Below are 17,931 nucleotides of genomic sequence, written 5' to 3' on the forward strand. Positions count from 1 at the left end.
GGGGATTCTTTAGATGGTAATGCATATTACTTCACTCTCACTGCTTCAAAATGGTGTGTGGCAGTCCTGCTCTTTTCCACACAGTGAAGAGTCTAACTGTGGAAGTCCAGCCCACAAGATGTGACAATGGCCATCAGCTTAAATGGCTTAAAAAGAGGTTTAGACACATTTATTAGACAAAGAGGATACTGATAATCCGAAAAGCTTACGAAGAAGGCTAGATGTTCCTCTAGGTTCAGAAACAGCATACAGCTGAATTACCCATCATGGGAAACACTAGTGGGAGGGGGCAGTTTCCTTCATGTTCTGCTTATAGGCTTTCTGTGAACATCTGATTGGCCACTGTGGGAAACAGGATGCTGGGATAGATAGGCCTGGTTCTGAGTGATCCAGCAGTGCTCTTCCTATGTTTTCTCCAAGGTTGAACCATCCCTCAAATGTGTCATGTTTATGAGGACTCAGAACAATCTTTGGTAAGGGAATACAGGGGTATTCTAAGTGCTCAAGCAAATCATGAGGGTCTAAACCTGCTGCAAATCTCATGTTAAAGCTTTACCCTGGTACAAAATGACCTTAGTGAAGGCAATGACAATGGAATCATGTTGCAAGTAACACCTTTATTCTTCTCTCTTCTTCCAGACCCTCAATCAAAAGGCCATACTGCAAATTATAATTTAAGTTGTAAGGGAGACTTTATTGGGCTATCTGTTTTTATTCATTTTGTATCTGCAAGATGCACACCTACACAACTTGTAGACTCTGCTGTCATTAGTTGGTGAGCAAAACAACATAATTAAGATGTATAAAAAAGAACCTGCCTAGTGAGTAAATATTTTCTTTTTAATTATATTATTACCTGGTTTTATGCTACTAATTATCAGAATTTGTTATATAATTGACTCAGCAAAGGGAAAATGCATTGAACCAGCAGTGCTTCAAAACAGCATGAACATGGTAATAGATTCCAGTAATTTTAATCTAAGATCCTATTGGTCTGTGTAGGATTTATGCTCACAAGTTTAGTTTATCATATTCAAATTAAGTATTAACTCGATGCCTAACTCCTATGGGAGACAGTGTTCCTGCAAAAGATAAAACAACTGATCTTCATGATAGACTCTGCATTTGCATAAGAACTTTGCTATTGGTGCAGCCATGGGCAGCTTTGCTGGCAACCCCAGTGTTGGGCAGCTGGAAGAGTTGCCTAAGATCCATTCCTACAAGGGGCAAATCTTCTGGATTAGCAAGAGGAGTCCAGACACGAAGAGAATATAGGTTTTCCACTCCAAGATAACAAGAGCCAGAGTCAGCCTCTGGGCCTTTCTATCTCACCTTCTCAGCTCCTCAGGCTGGACTATGGCACACTGGTTGGGGTAAGCGTGGGCTGAGCCACAAAGTGCCGACTGACTGTGCATAGAGGAGCAATGGCAAAACAGCTGGGCTGCTGTTGCAGCTGCTACCATCATTCCTGGACACCTCCTGAACAGGAAACTAGTGCTTCGAGTGGCCAGGTATCCTACTCTACAGAGAATGGCCCTCCTTTGGAGAGCAGGCCAAGGGCAGTCCTCTACCTGAAAAGGTTCCTTTGTTTCATGGTCTGACCAGGCAAAAAAGCATAAAGAGTTAGAGCCTTGGAAGTGCCCATCAAGAGTTAGCATTGGACTACAATCCAAGTAGTCATACAGGTCACCTATTCCATCTTCTCTATTGCATTGAAATGCCTTGTATTTCTATTTAAGTTATAGTTATTATATTTATACTTATAATAATATTCATAGATTTGCATAAGCCAAATTACTGAGCTCTAAATATATTTGGCAATTGTTCTGCTGTTAGTCTATCTGTCTTATATATTTTAATTTAAGCTGAACTATATCCATCGTGGATCCAGAACTGCCTTTTTGCTTTGCTGTTGTGCCACTGTATATCCCCAGCATATCTCTCTCTCTCTCTCTCTCTCTCTCTCTCTCTCTCTCTCTCTCTCTCTCTCTGTGGGTGTCTCTCTCTCTCTCTCTCTCTCTCTCTCTCTGTGTGTGTGTGTTTGTATAGGGCTTTTATGAGTCTTTTAATCCAACCAATTTATTGACGATTCCACTTACAGATTCCTTGCAAGATTAACACTGGATCTTTTATATATTTTTTGCTGGGGGTTTCTTTCCCTGCCTCTCTATACACTGCATTATGTAACTGCTAGCTGATGCCATGGCATAGCAGAATTGCACAAACACACAAGTGTATGATGCTACCATTCACAAATACTACCAGACTTTCAACCTTCTAAAAAGAAAGCCACAGAAATGATTGCAAAAAACAGTAGCAGGCTAGAGGGTGATGACACTGTGGAAACTCCAATGTATGGGGAATCAATAAATGTTTCATGACGAAAGGCTTGTATATTTATATATGCAATTGGTACACAGATGTTTGGTGATCAGTTTCTCGTTTCTGGAGATATATAAGTTGTCATATTAGTGCGGCTTGTCTCCAGGCCAGGTGGTTCAGTGGCATGACCAACTTGCATAGCAGACCACAATTTCTTTGGATTCTGGATGCAAAACAGCCAGTTGCTTTTTGCACAATTCAACCAGAAGCAGCCTACATAAGAGGGCAAGACATGACCATGAGTGGGTCCTTCCTCTAGCACATGGAATTTTTCATCCTTTTGGCCACTGAACTTGCTGCCATGAATCCCAAGAAACCATAACCGTCACATAAAGGAACATCGAAAGTCAAAACACTTAGTGCTAAGCTTTCCATGAGCCCAAAGAGATGACCATACTGCCCTGGGGTCAGGTCTTTGCTGAATGGTCATCCCTTCAGTAGGTAAGGAAAACTTTGCCACATATCAGGGGTAGATAAGTTGCAGAATGTGGTAAGATGTCATCTATTTGTGTCTCTGGAGGAACAGTAAAAAAGCTAGAGGGAACTTGCACATTAACTATTGCTTGCATACTTACAGCTCCACAAAGGCAGTTTACAGTGAGCTAATGGTAGCTGAAAAGGATATGAATTTATTATTTTCACTATTTTAGTGTTTGCATGTTATGCTTTTAAAATATTGAGCATCCCAGATAACTTGAGTTATTGTATTGGGCAGTTTAAGAGTACAATCCATCTATGACAAAAACAAGACAGAACTTGTGTCTTATATTCAACCTCCTTGTTTCCCGTAGAATTCTGGTCTCAATTAACCCAAGTGATCAAATCTCTGTTTGTGTCTAAGGGAAATGGAGGGAGGTTTATATTGAACACCATCTGAATTTAGAGCCATAGAGACTGGCCACTGCCAAAGCATCAGTGTTTTGTAATAATGAAACAACAGTAATCACCTTGATATCTATAATACATAGGCTATATTGATCGTGAACTATTGATTAATGAAAAAATGGTTACAGCAAGTGGGTATAGGGCCAAAAACTCCCCAGTTATCTTTGAGTACTATATGCATGCCAAGCTTTTAGAAAGTGGATATTCTGATACTCCCCCTTCACAGAGAGCTTAATATGGCATAAAATGAGAATATAGTCAGAACGTGGAGATGGGAGACACTGCATTGGTAAAGAAGCCTGGAATTGACCATGTATTTTGCTGTTTCCTGAGAATGATGAATTTTGTTCCTTCCTAGACTAAGTAGATTGCTAGATGGAGAAGTACAATGTGAGACTTCTTAAGATCCAACCTCACTGTGTCGAGGCAGCGAAATAGTTTAACCACTTAGCCCTCCACACGGCAGATTAAGACCTCCTGAATACAATGTTACATTCGAAGTTTCAACACCAAATTGGGTTGTGTGTCCCTTTTTTCAGATATGGCATGGAAGTAGCATGGTTACTGTGTGAAACATAATTCATTTTTCAAGCTGTCACATTTCATATTAGCTTCGCATGATTACACCTAAGCTCTCAGACTAATTTATTCTCTTAGGGAAAAAATACTCCACAAGTACCATTTGAGGCATATTCATTGGACTGCGGCTTCCTAAGATGTATGTTAGCACATCTCAGTTTACTGAGTTTACTACAGAAAGCAAAGACCTGCTCATGCAACTTTTTTGATTCGGGCTACATAAGCAGCCCTGACATTCTCCGGATATTTATATATTCACATGAATAAAATGAATGCATATGCCAGATGAACTCAAACTTAAAGCAACTCTGCAATGTGTAAACAGCTGCAGAATGCATCCGCGACCGCCTAATTGGCTCAGTCTAACCCCTTCTACTCACATGCAGAGACTTCTCTGTTCACAGCTCTGCGTGCATGGAAGAGATTGCCGCTGGCATTATAGTAGCTCTTTCCTCCCCTGGCCTTTCGCACCTCGACTGTAACATATACGCCCAGCCACTGGCTGTCATGTGAGGTCATCCTCCATCTCATGTAAGTCACCAATCTATCTTCTCGCCAAGCCCCCAGTGTTCAGCATAGCCAAGTACTGTTACAGTGGCCTGCACAATGGGAGCGGGAAAACAGTGGTTACTGGACAACAAGCAATTAACCAGTTTAAAATCACATCGGTCACAAATGTTTCCTTAGACCATGGTACTTTATCAAGATAGACTTACAAACCAGGGAGCTGTTCTGTTAATCATCACCAAACTCAAGACAGACATAAGACAATGCCTAAGTATTTATACTTGGTAACAAACTATGTCAAACTGGTACATACAACAGAACTGCAGGTTCAGCACAATCAGTTACTGCATGAAATGGACAAGCAGATTCATGTATTTCTGATATAATGATATGAATATTGATGCCATCATCAGTAATACTGAAGCAGAAAAGCTATGAACTACTAAGCAGGCGATGCCTCGCATATGCAGTGCAGTGAATCCAGGGCTCACTCTTTGTTAGCAGGGACCCTACCTTACCTGCCCTCTTCTGCAGAATTCCTTGCTCTCTCTGAGCTTAGCTGCAAATCCTCACAGTAACTGCCAAGAAAGGGGAATTATGCAAAGCATTTTGAGATGGCTTGCAGCTGAATGGCCAATGAAGACACAAAATCTGCTTCGGGCAGAAATGAAAACTGCCAGAACTGTTTTGCTGCTAAGGACTGACACAGCTGCCTGCATTTTTGGTCTCTCCTTCAGGGACACAGCTATGGACAATGTCATGATGAGCCCCTGCACTTCAAACAGCCCTGTGCCTTTGTATATGTAATTTGTGTATGAGACAGACAGCCCAGAACCGCAGTCAAGTGAAGCCACCCCTGAGGCCAGCCTGAATTTAGAATCCACAGGGAGAAAGCTGGTGCAGTGGAGTGGTTAAGAGCGCAGGACCAGGATCCAGGAGCTCTAGGTTTTAGTCCCCACCCAGCCAAGGAACGAACTGGGTGACTTTGAGCTAATCACAGACTCTCAACCCAGCCGACCTCACAGGGTTCTTGTAAAGAGAAGACTGAGAGGTTGAGAGGAATTATGTAAGCCACCTTGAGTTCCTTGGAAGGAAAAAAGGCAGGATATAACTATAATAAGCAAATAAATGGATCAAGCAGTTTTGTGATTTTGGTGTGGGTTTGGGTTTATAAAGCAGTGGAGCCTTTCCAATCAATCAAGTCTCATATTTTCATTACAGCCATGTCCTGTCCTCCATATATAATTAATATAATATTAATTAATTAATTAATATAATATTAATTATACATGGAGAACAAGACATATCAAGGAAGTGCTCATCAATGGCACCTTCTCAAATTGGATGGAGGCAACTAGTGGGGTGTCACATGGTTCAGTCCTAGGCCCAGTGTTCTTCAATGTCTTTATTAATTATTTGGATGAGGAAGTACAAGAAAATCAAATTTGCAGATGATACAAAACTGGCTGTAACAAAAACCCTAGACAACAGAATGAAGTTCCAGGGTGATCTTGATAAACTTGAACACTGGACTGAAAGCAACAGAATAATATTCAACAAGGACAAGTGCCAAGTCCTCAACCTAGGAAAAAGAAACTAAAAGCATTGATACAAGATGGGGAATATGTGGCTCAACAGAACTGAACAAGAAAAAGATCTCAGAGTAGTTGTGGACAAGCTCAATATGAGGCAACAGTGTGATGCAGCCGCCAAATGGCAAATGCTATTTTGGGATGCATTACCAGAAGTATTACTTCCAAGTCACGAGAAGTAGTAGTTCCCCTATACTCCTCACTAATCATACCTTATCTGTGTCCAGTTCTGTGCATCAAGATTTAAGAAAGGTGCAGGAAAATTAGAAAGGGCTGAAAGGAGGGTGACAAAATGATCCAGGGTTTGGAACGCTGTCGTGTGAGGAGAAACTGCGAGAACTGAGTATGTTCAGCCTTCAGAAGAGAATACTGAGGGGGGCATGATATTCCTCTATGAGTCCCTCAATGGCTGTCATAAAGAGGAAGGTCCAGATCTCTTCTCGCTGATGCCAGAGTGTAGGACACAGAATAAGCAATTCAAGTTGCGACAACCCAGATTCAGGCTGGACATCACAAAAAGCTTCCTCATTCTCGGAGCAATACAACAGTGGAACCAGCTGCCTGGAGAGGTGGTGGGCTCTCCCACACTGGAGACATTCAAAAAGAAACTGGACAGCCATCTGAGTGGGATTGTATAACAAGGTCTCCTGCCACAGCAGGCAGTTGGAACTGATGGCCTTCATGGCTTCTTCCAACTCTATTTTATGATCCTATTAATTAATATATAATATTAATTGTATTATATTGTATATAATATAATATTTATTATAATGTATTAATTGTAATATAATCTTACTTATGACATCGCATAATAACAAATAAATTAAAAGCACAAGTAAAAAAGCAACATAAAAGAAACACACAATGCCAACCTGTCAAACTCCCATTCAGCACCAGACCAGTGTATTTGCCAGAATTTGCTTGGATAAAAAGGACAGCAGAGAGGGTGTCAGCCAGGGCTCCTACAGTGGAGGGTTCCACAGCCTGGAAGCAACCACTTCACCGTCCTTCTCCCCACCAAAGATGTCTCTGATGTCAGCAGGGCCAGGAGAAGGGGGAAAGGCTGGGTGTTTAACCATCAAAGTAAAGCTAGAATAAATGAGTGTGTTCTGAACCATAGCATAGTAAGCAGCAGTCTTGTCACATCCTTAAGCACAAGGCTAGTTGCTCCACTATAAAAAATAGCACTTGTAGCAGCTTTATCGTGACACCCCCCCCCACCCTCCGCTTCTTAACAAGGTGTCAGCAACCTCCAGAAAATACATCCTTGTGCATGCTAAGCTCCTCCAAGAACAGAGGAATACTGGAGATCAAATTCATTGCATTCATCAAGATTTGCCAGGGGAGTTCTCTTCAATAATCCAGTTTGAATGCCTACAAGACGCACCGATGTGCATATGCACATCCGTGCACACCCATATCAAAACTGAATTGTATAAACCTGGCAGAGTATCAAAGAGGACCACTGGGTATATTTGCTATATTTTACTCTCTCTTTTACTAAATGGTCGAACATGAAAAAGTGATTAACACCAAGAACAATAATGCTGGTCTTAAAGTTTAAATTAAATGGCAAACAGTATATACCAAAGCCATGCAATCCTATTATCTTTTCCTTACAGGACACTTAAAAGTCATCCACTGATCTGCACTTCCCACAACAAACATGGGGGCAAGGAAAAGAAGCACAAGGGCTTCTTTTCCTAATAATTGTCCAAACCCAGCCATGAGACCTTCCTTGAAGACTCTGTATCATGGGATGGATGGATGGATGGACAGACAGACCGACAGACAGCTTGAGTTCCAGACTGCAATGAGACATATACACACACCAGCCAAAAATAGCAGGTATGTGGGTGTGAAGTTACATTTATGACTCCTTTAGTTATAGATTACAGAGGCTATTTATCAGCAATCTCTTCTACTGGATGAAACAACTAGTACCACAATAAGACATTTTAATAAATGCGATCCTTGGCAATCATTACACCAATTTAATTAGATATCTTTGATGGGAGTAGGATGTTTTGCATGAGGCCAGCTTTGATTCATGAGTATAGTAATATGAAAATCAGTTATCTATTTGTGCATGGGGTTTAATGATGTATATCACAGATCTTAAAGAAAACCAGCTGCTGTGGGGTGCTCTCCCCTTTTTAGATGATTCTTAGTGGAAAGGAAGAGAGCCTTCTGAGGTTTATAACAAGGAAACAAGCTGCATTACATAATATTAGTGAACTCATCCGCTTCTATTCCAGACTGCTATTGAAAATGATCTTTTGTTCCATGCTGGTCCACACGAAACATGCTCTGTGCTTGCTCTGGCCCCTGAGAAAACTAGGACCCCTGAGGATAGCAAATCCTCCCGACAATCCCAAGCGTGTGTGTATGTCCAAACTACAGCTGCTAGGCTACAAATTCAGACCACAGCATGAGACCCTGATAGTGCTGAAACAGCTCCAGGGTTTATCTCTGAAGATAACTCAAAGTGCAGATGTTTTATGACCTAAGATCAGGATACATGAATGGCCATTTACTTTTACACAAAGATACTCCTGCACTCCCTGGTTGCCTCGGTGCTCAAATGTGAGGATGCTGATAACTGGAAAGGAGTATTTTTTTCAACCATGGCATACCCATTTTGGATACTTCTCCAAGGAGTGCTCAGCTGGCACCTACCAGGCCGTCATTTCAGCACTAAACATTATCTGTTGAACTGTATTTATTCTGCTGCTGTGGCACACTCAGTTTTGTTGCTGAGGCTGCTTTTGATATATTTGTTGTCTTGTTCCAATATGCTGTTTTACCCTTTAGTTGTTCTTACTGACGTTCTTACCTTTGAGGGCATATTACTGGAAGGCATGATTTCTTTTTTAAAAAGCAAATAAAATAAGCACCAGAAAAGTGAGTCTTCTTTCATAGATTAAGTGAACAAGGTCCAAAGAGAAATAAAACTCTTTCTGCATCCTCAAAAGGAAGCCGGCCCCTCATTCTGCCAGCTACAGCCACGGCTGTCACCCTCCTTCCTGGCATTTGGAGAACTTGAGCACAGTCTTGCACGATTTTGATTTTGGATGAGTTCGTTCGGTATCTGGGACAACAGCTGATGAGACTTCCAGACTATGGCGGGACTTCCTGATGAGGCTCCACAAGATGTTGTAGCCAGGAAGGAAGATATATGGTGGCGGGGACATCAAAGAGCCCTTTGGGCTGTTCTCCCACTGCAGCGAATGCCACGATGGAAGCAGGCCTCTCAATGGCACCTTCTGGAGGAGGAGGAGGAGGAGGAGGAGGAGGAGGAGGAGGAGGAGGAGGAGATTATTGATTATCTGTCTTCATATTGAAGGTAAGGATACAGATGTTAAATCTGTAACATTTATCACTGTCCAGCAAAAACTTTCATTTGCTGATTTCTGCAGCTTAAACTGCTATGAAAAGCACATGAGCATGCCGGGTAGCTCTTCCCTGGGTGGTGGGAACCCCACTTCCAGGTGGGCATGAGTGTGGAGGCACATTATAGTGGTTTGCATATGGATACTTTAGAGGAACTAGAAATTTAAACTAAGAATACCGCTTGTACTCTTTAGCCACTGGGCTTATTAAGACATTGTCAAGCCTGGAAGCCTCTGCAGTTACAAAAGAGCAAAACTATGAAGGAATATTACCCATCCATATCATCTTTTCTCTTTTTACAGGCTGTAACATTATCATTGACTAATTTGTAATACATGTGTGAACCACTGAGTTTGGAGGCCTCTGTGCTACAGTATGAATAATTGAATAAAAAACAATAGAGTTGGTGGATTAGATCTTACAGGGTTTGCTGATTTGAAGCAATGGTGCTTACCAAAGATAAATGTTTTAAAAAATCTGCCAAAGGCATACAAGTATAAATAGCTGAGAATGAGTAAAATGCAAAGTAAAAACCTAAGATGCAGAAGTCAAAAGCAAGCTACAATAAAAGACACAAGACACAAAGCTGGAAACTCAGACCTGCTCTCTGTGGAGGAATTTAAAGTACCTTAAAGAGGTCGGAGCAGTTTCCCTGTGAAAGGTTACAACTTCTGGGACTATTTAGCTTAGAAAAAAGGCCAGTGAAGGAAGACATGATAGAGGTGCAGGGAATTATGCAAGGTGTAACCCAGTGTAGCCATCCCATTAAGTAGATTTGTGGAGGATTCAGAACAGATAAAAGGAAGTACTTCTTCATACAGCACATAGTTAAAATATGAAATTCACTTCCACAAGATGTAGCAATGGGAACAAATGTGGACAGCTTTAAAAAAAGATTGGAGAAATGCATAGAGGAAAAGTGATGACTAAGGGTCAACAGTGATAATATGCCTATGTACAAAAGTTGCTCAGGAACATGGGCCGGAGGAACACATTGCACTTATGTCCTGCTTTCAGTTTCCTGTTGCCAAATGGTCGGCCACTGTGCAAACAGAATTCCAGACGAAATGGACCTGGTCTGATCCAGCATGGCTCTCCCTATGGGGCTGCACCAATGCAGCCTAGTTGGTCATTCATGTGTGTATCACTGATACAGCTTGCTTGGACTCCTATCACTTACACTGAAGTATTACGCATCAGTAGCTGCATAATGCTCTTCTGTGAGTGTGGCTGAAACATAAGGCATTGTGTGCATGTAGTCAAATAAGATACCATTAAGTTTTCTCATATGTCTTAAAGATGGAGAAGATTACTTTTCAAGTAGAGGAGGAGGATGATTTGTGTCTTTGAGTGTTCCACTTGGATGTTTTTGAACAAGTAACAAGTTTTGGTATGTAAGAACTATGAGTCTTGCAGGAAGGAAAACTTAAATGCTGGGCATTTCGATAGCCTTTCTTCTCTCCTAGTTAATTGTATATACATTCTTATTTTATTTGTGGGAGTAAACATCCATGAGTAGGAAATGAAGCACAAATAAAAGCCTCATGTAGAATATCTAACTTATTTATTCCAGACTATACCTTGCAGACTATAGGTTTATGACAGACTGAAGATGTTAGCTATTAAAATGTCACAAGACTGTTTGTTGTTTCCCTGCAATAGACTAACTCAGCTACCTCTCTGGAAAACGTTACAATGGAAGGTGTTGTAATATTCCAGTATCAAATAAAGTAGAATTTATTATCATCACCACCACCACCATTTCTATACCATTCCATTTATTCTAAAAAGCAATAATGCTCTAAACCAGGGGTGCACAATTTTTTTGTCCTGACTGCCAAGTTGTGCCAGCATAGGAGGGTGCATATATACAATTATGCGTGCATGTATGCAAACACACCAATGTTTAACCAGTGTATACCCTAGCTTAGGGCTGACAACGTTTTGGGCCTATGGGCATCTCTAGAAACCTGAGAGACTGCCCTGGGCATAACCATAAAATGGTTGCCACAGGTGAGCATGGCTAGTCTCAAAGGATAAGTGACTTGCCCAGGACATTCATGGAAGGTGGAAGTCGGCAGCAGCTAGAAGCTCTCACTTCACTTTGATGCCATCCCACCTGCCAGTAGGGAAATACAAAATTGCTTACATAACCAATTATTGTTTAAATAAAACTAGGAAGAAATGTGGAGAGTATGGAGGAAGGTTTCTGGGGACAGTGGTGTCTGTATGATATGGGCCATTATTATCATTCAGCTGCAACTCAAAACTTTATCACTTACTGCTCTCAAAAAATATTTTCCAGCCCACAAGGGTCAGTGGCAACCTAGAGAGGGACAAAGCAAGGTCTAAATGCATGGGTCCTCAAACTACGGCCCGCGGGCTGGATCCAGCCCACCATGCCCATTGATCTGGCCCGCCATAGTTCGCCACACGTGCGCGCACGTGCACTCGGCAAGGTGCCAGCTTGCTCACAAGGAGATCGTTTTGGACTCACTTGGAGAAAAGGATCTCCTTGCGAGCAAGCCAGTGCCTTGCTGGGAGATCCTTTTCTCCTAGCGAGGGGGAGATCGTTTTGGACTCATTGGGAGAAAATGATCTCTGTGCACACATGCCCCTGCCTTTCTTCGCGCGCACAGGCGTGCCCCCTGCAGCCCGGCCAGTGCCCCCTGCCCGCACTGCCTTGGCGGCCTGCACCCGTCCCTGGCACCTTTCAACTGGCCCCCTGTTCTAAAAGTTTGAGGACCCCTGTCTAAATGCTACACAGAGAAGACAAGCAGGCAAAGGCTCCTTTGGAAAATCTTACCAGAGAGCATTCTATGGCAAAGACTAGTTGAGCGCAGATTTGAAAAATTCTGTTAAAACCCCAGGATCCTCAACATGCAGGCATGAAAATAATTGATTAAATAAAAAGCTCAGCCAGAGTAGGGGAAAAAGACACCACTGAAAAAGCTGTGCTATGATTCTAGAAATAAAGTGAATAAATACTTCATACTGAGGAGGCATTCTTCAGCAAACACTTCTGTAGACCACTGGAATCCAATGACAGTTTTGAAAATAAGTTCTATCATAAATTATTTCCCGTGGTCTGCCCATCCGTCCTTTAAGGAACCCAGGACTGCATTTAATTTCCACTATAATAACAGCATCCTTGTGCAGCACGTTAACCAGATCGGGAAGAGAGAGGGAGAGAGAGCAAAGGCCGGGATTACTGGGTGAGGTCACAGCTGAGAAGAGACGGGAATCTGGTTCTCTACACTAGCACTTTAATGCTTCATTCACTATACTACAGCGTATCTCAAGAAAGTAGGGCCACTTCCTTCCACACAACCCTGCCCATGACCTCATTGCTGGATGCTCTTCTCCAGGTGCGCAGGGAAGTGCATTGAGTGAAGCACGGCAGGTAGCTGCAAGGGAGAAAGACTCAGTGGAGGGAGCGCCAACTTCTGGACCAGTCTTTCCAAAGAGGCTTACCTACATGAATATCACCTTGGGACCAGGCATTTTCATTCTTCCAGATCTACATCCAAACAAAGATGCCTTGCATCAGTCTGAGTTTTAGCCTGAATTATCTGCCCCTGGATTTCTACCTCGGTCTGTTTTGTTTAGTTTTGTTTTGCTTTATGATGTTAATGAATGTTGTAATCCGTCCGGAAAAACAGTGCGTGTTTCTGTGCATGTGCATACATGCATGTAGTACAAAATATAAAAGTAAGTGATTGTGCTCATTATTTTTTTTTACTTTGATGAATGAGCGCAGAACTAGAGGGGAGAGGAGTGCTATCAAGACAGTGGATGTAAAAATGTTAAATGGTACAAAAAGTTAAGTTTCCCAGGACAACAGTAATTTTGCCATATGGAACAACATGCCTGACAGATGTTTCACTTTGGATTAACCTCTCTGGTTTTGATAATAAACACATTTATTAGCAGATCCCAGTGGTCTCAGTGGAATGCATTCATGAATAATTGTGTCTAGGTTTATAACATGCTCGTGCTGGGGTTTCCGAAAGAGAGAAAATGAAACATGGCATGTTACCATGCAGAACCATCAGAACATCAGACAAGAGTTAACACATCACAATTCTAAATCTTGTTTCCTCCTCTCTGCAAGGAGGACGAAGGACTGTATACTCACACGCAGCAAATGATGTACAAAACTGTTCCTCAGTTTTTCCACTTCCAACTGTTGCAATGAGCCCTATGCAAAGCTAATAAGCCCAGCCAATTAGCAGTTCAGGGGGAGCACCTCTAAGTTAAAACCCCGCTACACAAGGCACTTGATTTCTATGCACAGGACATATACACAGCAGTGTCATTGGCATGCATTCGTGCACAGGAGAGGATTTCCTAACTGGCCCTTTTTGATGATGGTTTCCCAAAAAGCAAGATCCATGCAAGAACTGTCACCAGTCAGGTGCACAATTTTAGCACATGGGGAACATTTTGTGAGAAATTACTGAGAAAATGCCTCAGGGAAAAAAGGAAGTCGAATTCTTGCTCATCTGGCTGTCTGACTGCAAAAGACAAATTAGAGAGCTGATACTTTGCCTCTTCATGGGGATGGGAGCCCAGTCAAGGCTGGCTCCAGAGCAGACAGATCACTGTTTGGGTCAACTGTGAGGAAAGTTTTGTATCTGACGTAAGTGATCCAGCTAGCTACTCAGAGATTTAATTAGAGGCCACATAGTACATAGGCCCACATGGTCCTATTCCCTAATGACAAAAGGGCTGCCCTGATTCTACCGGCTGAGGTCTTGTTTAAACAACAGTTTAATCTCTGCAAGGATACCCCAAGACATTCTGTAGAGCGATACACAATGTCTGAGTCAAGGTGAAAAATGAACATGCAGGGATTAGCTTTAAAGGAGCATCAGTCTGTAGAGCTGACTAAGGCAACATTATCTGCCTCATGTTCCCATCAGGTTGAAGATATCCCCCTCCCTCCCCCCCCCAAAAAAAACCCCCCAAAGAACTAGGCTGGGGCCAAAAACAAACTTTTGACATAAGGAGCCATATATGCTATGCACTGAACCAGGCTTTCTCCCCTCCCCTTGAGCCTTCCCCAACCTGGTGCCACTCCATGCTGTCTGGGAATTATGGGTGTTGCAATCCAACACATCTGAAGGTACATCAGGCTGGGGAGGGCTGCCCTGGGAGTTCCTGTAGGTCATAGGATTATATTCATGTTATAGGGTTTCTCTCAAGACCATTCACTCATAGGATTTTCCACCTCAGTGATGGACAGGTTTACTATGTGGCCTCTTCACAGTCATGTCGATCCAGGCAAGTGTGGAAAAAATCCTTGCAATGTTTGAACGTAGCCTTTGGTATCCCAAGAATTATATGGGGACAGCAGCTGATAACCTTGAACATTCACACACCTCTTGGAGCATTCCTGTCTGCTTAGGTGAGCTGGAGAAGTTGTCCAGAGCAGTTTTATCAAGAAGAGCTCCATTTCCCTTGAAAAGGTGCTTCTTTGGAATGTGCTAGAAGCACAGCTGTGTTGGTACAGCGGACTTTTGCTATACAGCTGTCATTCTGGGCTTTCCATAGCCATCCCTGATCCTCAGGTGAGGTGTCCATGTTCCTCAAACTCTGCTCCACTTTCGCACTACACTGAAACACCATATGCCAACATTGAAATGCTAACAATGACATTGTCCTCGCTAGCCGAGGCTTACTGTGCCTGCTTTTCACCAATTATTATTAGTGTAATTGTTTATTCATAAATGAGTGGTACACACAGATAGGCAAGAGCCACTGTCTCCAAAGATTTTGTATCTAAATAACTCAAGAGACAAATAAATATAAGATGAAGAGTAAAGGGTTGCTTTAGCAGGGGAAAATGGAAAGGATTAGTACGGTGAAAAGCAAAGGGAAAGAGCTGAAGGTGACTGGGAGGTGAGTGCAAGACTACAACAAGCGCAGGGAATAGAAAGAAATCAGATGAAAAGAAAGAAGATGAGAATGGCAGAAGCAGAAATAGGGACAGAACTGAAAGATACTTAATGGGGAGAGGTAAGGAATGCTAGGTGAGGTGAAAGAAAGCAAGATGTAACCAGGCGGTTGCAGGAAGACCTGATGCCTAACTTTAAGCCATAGGACAGGGTTCTGTAGAAAGACACTAGAAAAAAGAGGAGAAAAAGTTCACAACAGCTGTAAGTTTGAAAGACTTCTGCCTGCTATGGAAAAATATGCAGGACTGACATTTAAGGCAAGAAAGAGGAGCCATTGGCAGCATCCAGTGACACTGCTGCTAACAAAAATAATGTAGCATAAACAAGGTAGCACAACACCAATGGAGCTTGCTGGCACAACGGGTTTTCCAGGGAAACCCACTGTGCCAGCAAGCAATCTTGATATTACACTAGGGGTCACAATGTGATTTATGTTGGCAGCAGCGTCACACTGAATACTGCCCTGTGAGGACAAGTGGCTGCATACAGCTGGCCCATGTAAAAGACTTTCCCAACTAGACTGACTCCCAACTAGACTGACACTAAACATGGCACCTGTACCTGGAGTTCTGTACCAGGACCCCTACCTGATTCCTGGAACTGTAAACAACATCTTTACTCTGTTCCTTGCAGGTCCTACCTCTGGGCTAATCATGTTCCATAACTTTTGGCATCATAACTTTTGTTCATCTATACACTAAAAGTTGTCCAACAGCCCTTAAAAGAAAATTCTAATTTAGCAGCATTAACCTTTCTCAGATGCGTCCTTCTGTCTCCAAGAAGTTTCTTTTTGAGAGATGTATTTAAGATACTGCTTAACAGTTGAGACTGGCCTATACATTTTTGTTCATGGAAGGAAGTAGTCCTGAATGCTCAAAAGAAGCAAACGTGAACACTTTAGAAGTCACTGAAAAGTTAAAGAATTTACTAAATCTTTAATGGAAATGCTTTTAAAACATCTGCACTCCATATAGTGTATACTGAATTAATTCTGGTAAAACAAACATTAGAGGCAAGAAAATGTTATACTTTTCCAAGGGGCATATAGGTGACATTTACTTATAAGACATTTCTTTCAGTTTGAATTTTACATTTTCTCATACACATCAATATTTTCATTTGTGTTCCTGCAGATGAACAGAAATGTGTGCCTTGCAGAAAGCAAGATGCTGTACCTAAAAATGATTTCTGTTCCAAAGTGATATTAGTAGAGTTACACTAAATAGTAATTCAAAATATAATGGCCAGTCATCTAAAACAACAATTCAACCTTCTCATGCTGAAATTGCCTACAGCTTAGAATCGCAGCTAAGCATCTAAAGTTTTGAAAGAGGAGGTGCTTTTACTTTTCTCCTACAATTTACAGATGAAGAAAAGGTAATAAAAAAGATTGCTTTAATCCATTGTGAAAATAATGCTTCATGCATCTGACATTTGTAAGCCAATATTTTTAATGACAATTCTGCAATATGCCTTCTTTTATCATCTTTGAATTATCTGTATGCTGGAGTATATGAAGAAATTACTAATACTGAGAAGAGAAAGAGGAAGAAAAGAAAAAACAGAATTATGGCATCTGATCTTTCAGAAGCAAATCCTACTCATGCATGGGGTTGAGCTCTCAAGACCTGAACCTAGACATCATAAAAAGCAAGCATCTCCATAGATACACATAAAGCCTATCTGGATCCAGGCATTAAGGCATCAAGACATAACAAAGGTATTTGCCAAGACCTGCAGGGAGATTTTCCCTAGGTGAACAGTTGCCTGATTGACTCCAGCCCTAGTAATTTCATTAATAATTTCATTACTAGGAGAAACAGGTGTTCTAGCACAATAACCAATCAGAGTAAAGCACACATGCACCTTAAGGAGCGTGGTACACTCAGAGGTGACACGGAAGTAAAACAGGTTTCAAAGATTTAGGCATCCCACAGGACTTTGCCCAACTGTTAAATATGGCAAATCTTTGGATTTGTTGAATAGAGGGAACTTTGTATTTTTGATCCATTTTCTTCCACTGCAGTAGTATCTTGCAACAGGCAGATAATGTGATATAGCAGGGCACCACCCCACTTGTGCTTGCAACATCACTGTGAGAGATGACCGATGAATCAGGCTGTGAAGAACACACAGTTAAAGCCACAATGAAAATAACGTTGGGCGAGTTTGAGAGCCAATGTGCTAGACTAGGACTTCGGAGATCTGATTCATGATCATCATCGCCACAAATGTAGTGGTGATGATGTTGCTGCTGCAGCTGCTGCTGATGGTGGTGGTGGTGGTGGTGGTGATGATGATGATGATGATGATGATGGGAGATTGGTTTCTCTCCGTTTTTCATGTTTCCTATCTTAAGTTTTTTCTGCCCTGTTGCTGCATCAGGTTGATTTTTTTTTTTAGGTTTGCACCCAGATTTGTGTGCATTTGCCCTAACTTTGCTGGATGTATTTATTTTTGTACGCAGTTTTCCTTAATGTGCTATTTTGTGCTTTTCTTTCACTGGTAGATGCATTTTGGTGCACACTATCCCCTAATATAATATAATTTTACAAGCACTTTTTATTTGGAGAACTGCATTACAAGTTTCTGAACAGAGCAAATAGTGAAGGATAATTATGTTCTACTTGATA

The sequence above is a fragment of the Varanus komodoensis genome, unplaced genomic scaffold, assembly GCF_004798865.1.
Source record: "Varanus komodoensis strain SLA01 unplaced genomic scaffold, ASM479886v1 scaffold1, whole genome shotgun sequence".
Classification (NCBI taxonomy): Eukaryota; Metazoa; Chordata; class Lepidosauria; order Squamata; family Varanidae; genus Varanus; species Varanus komodoensis.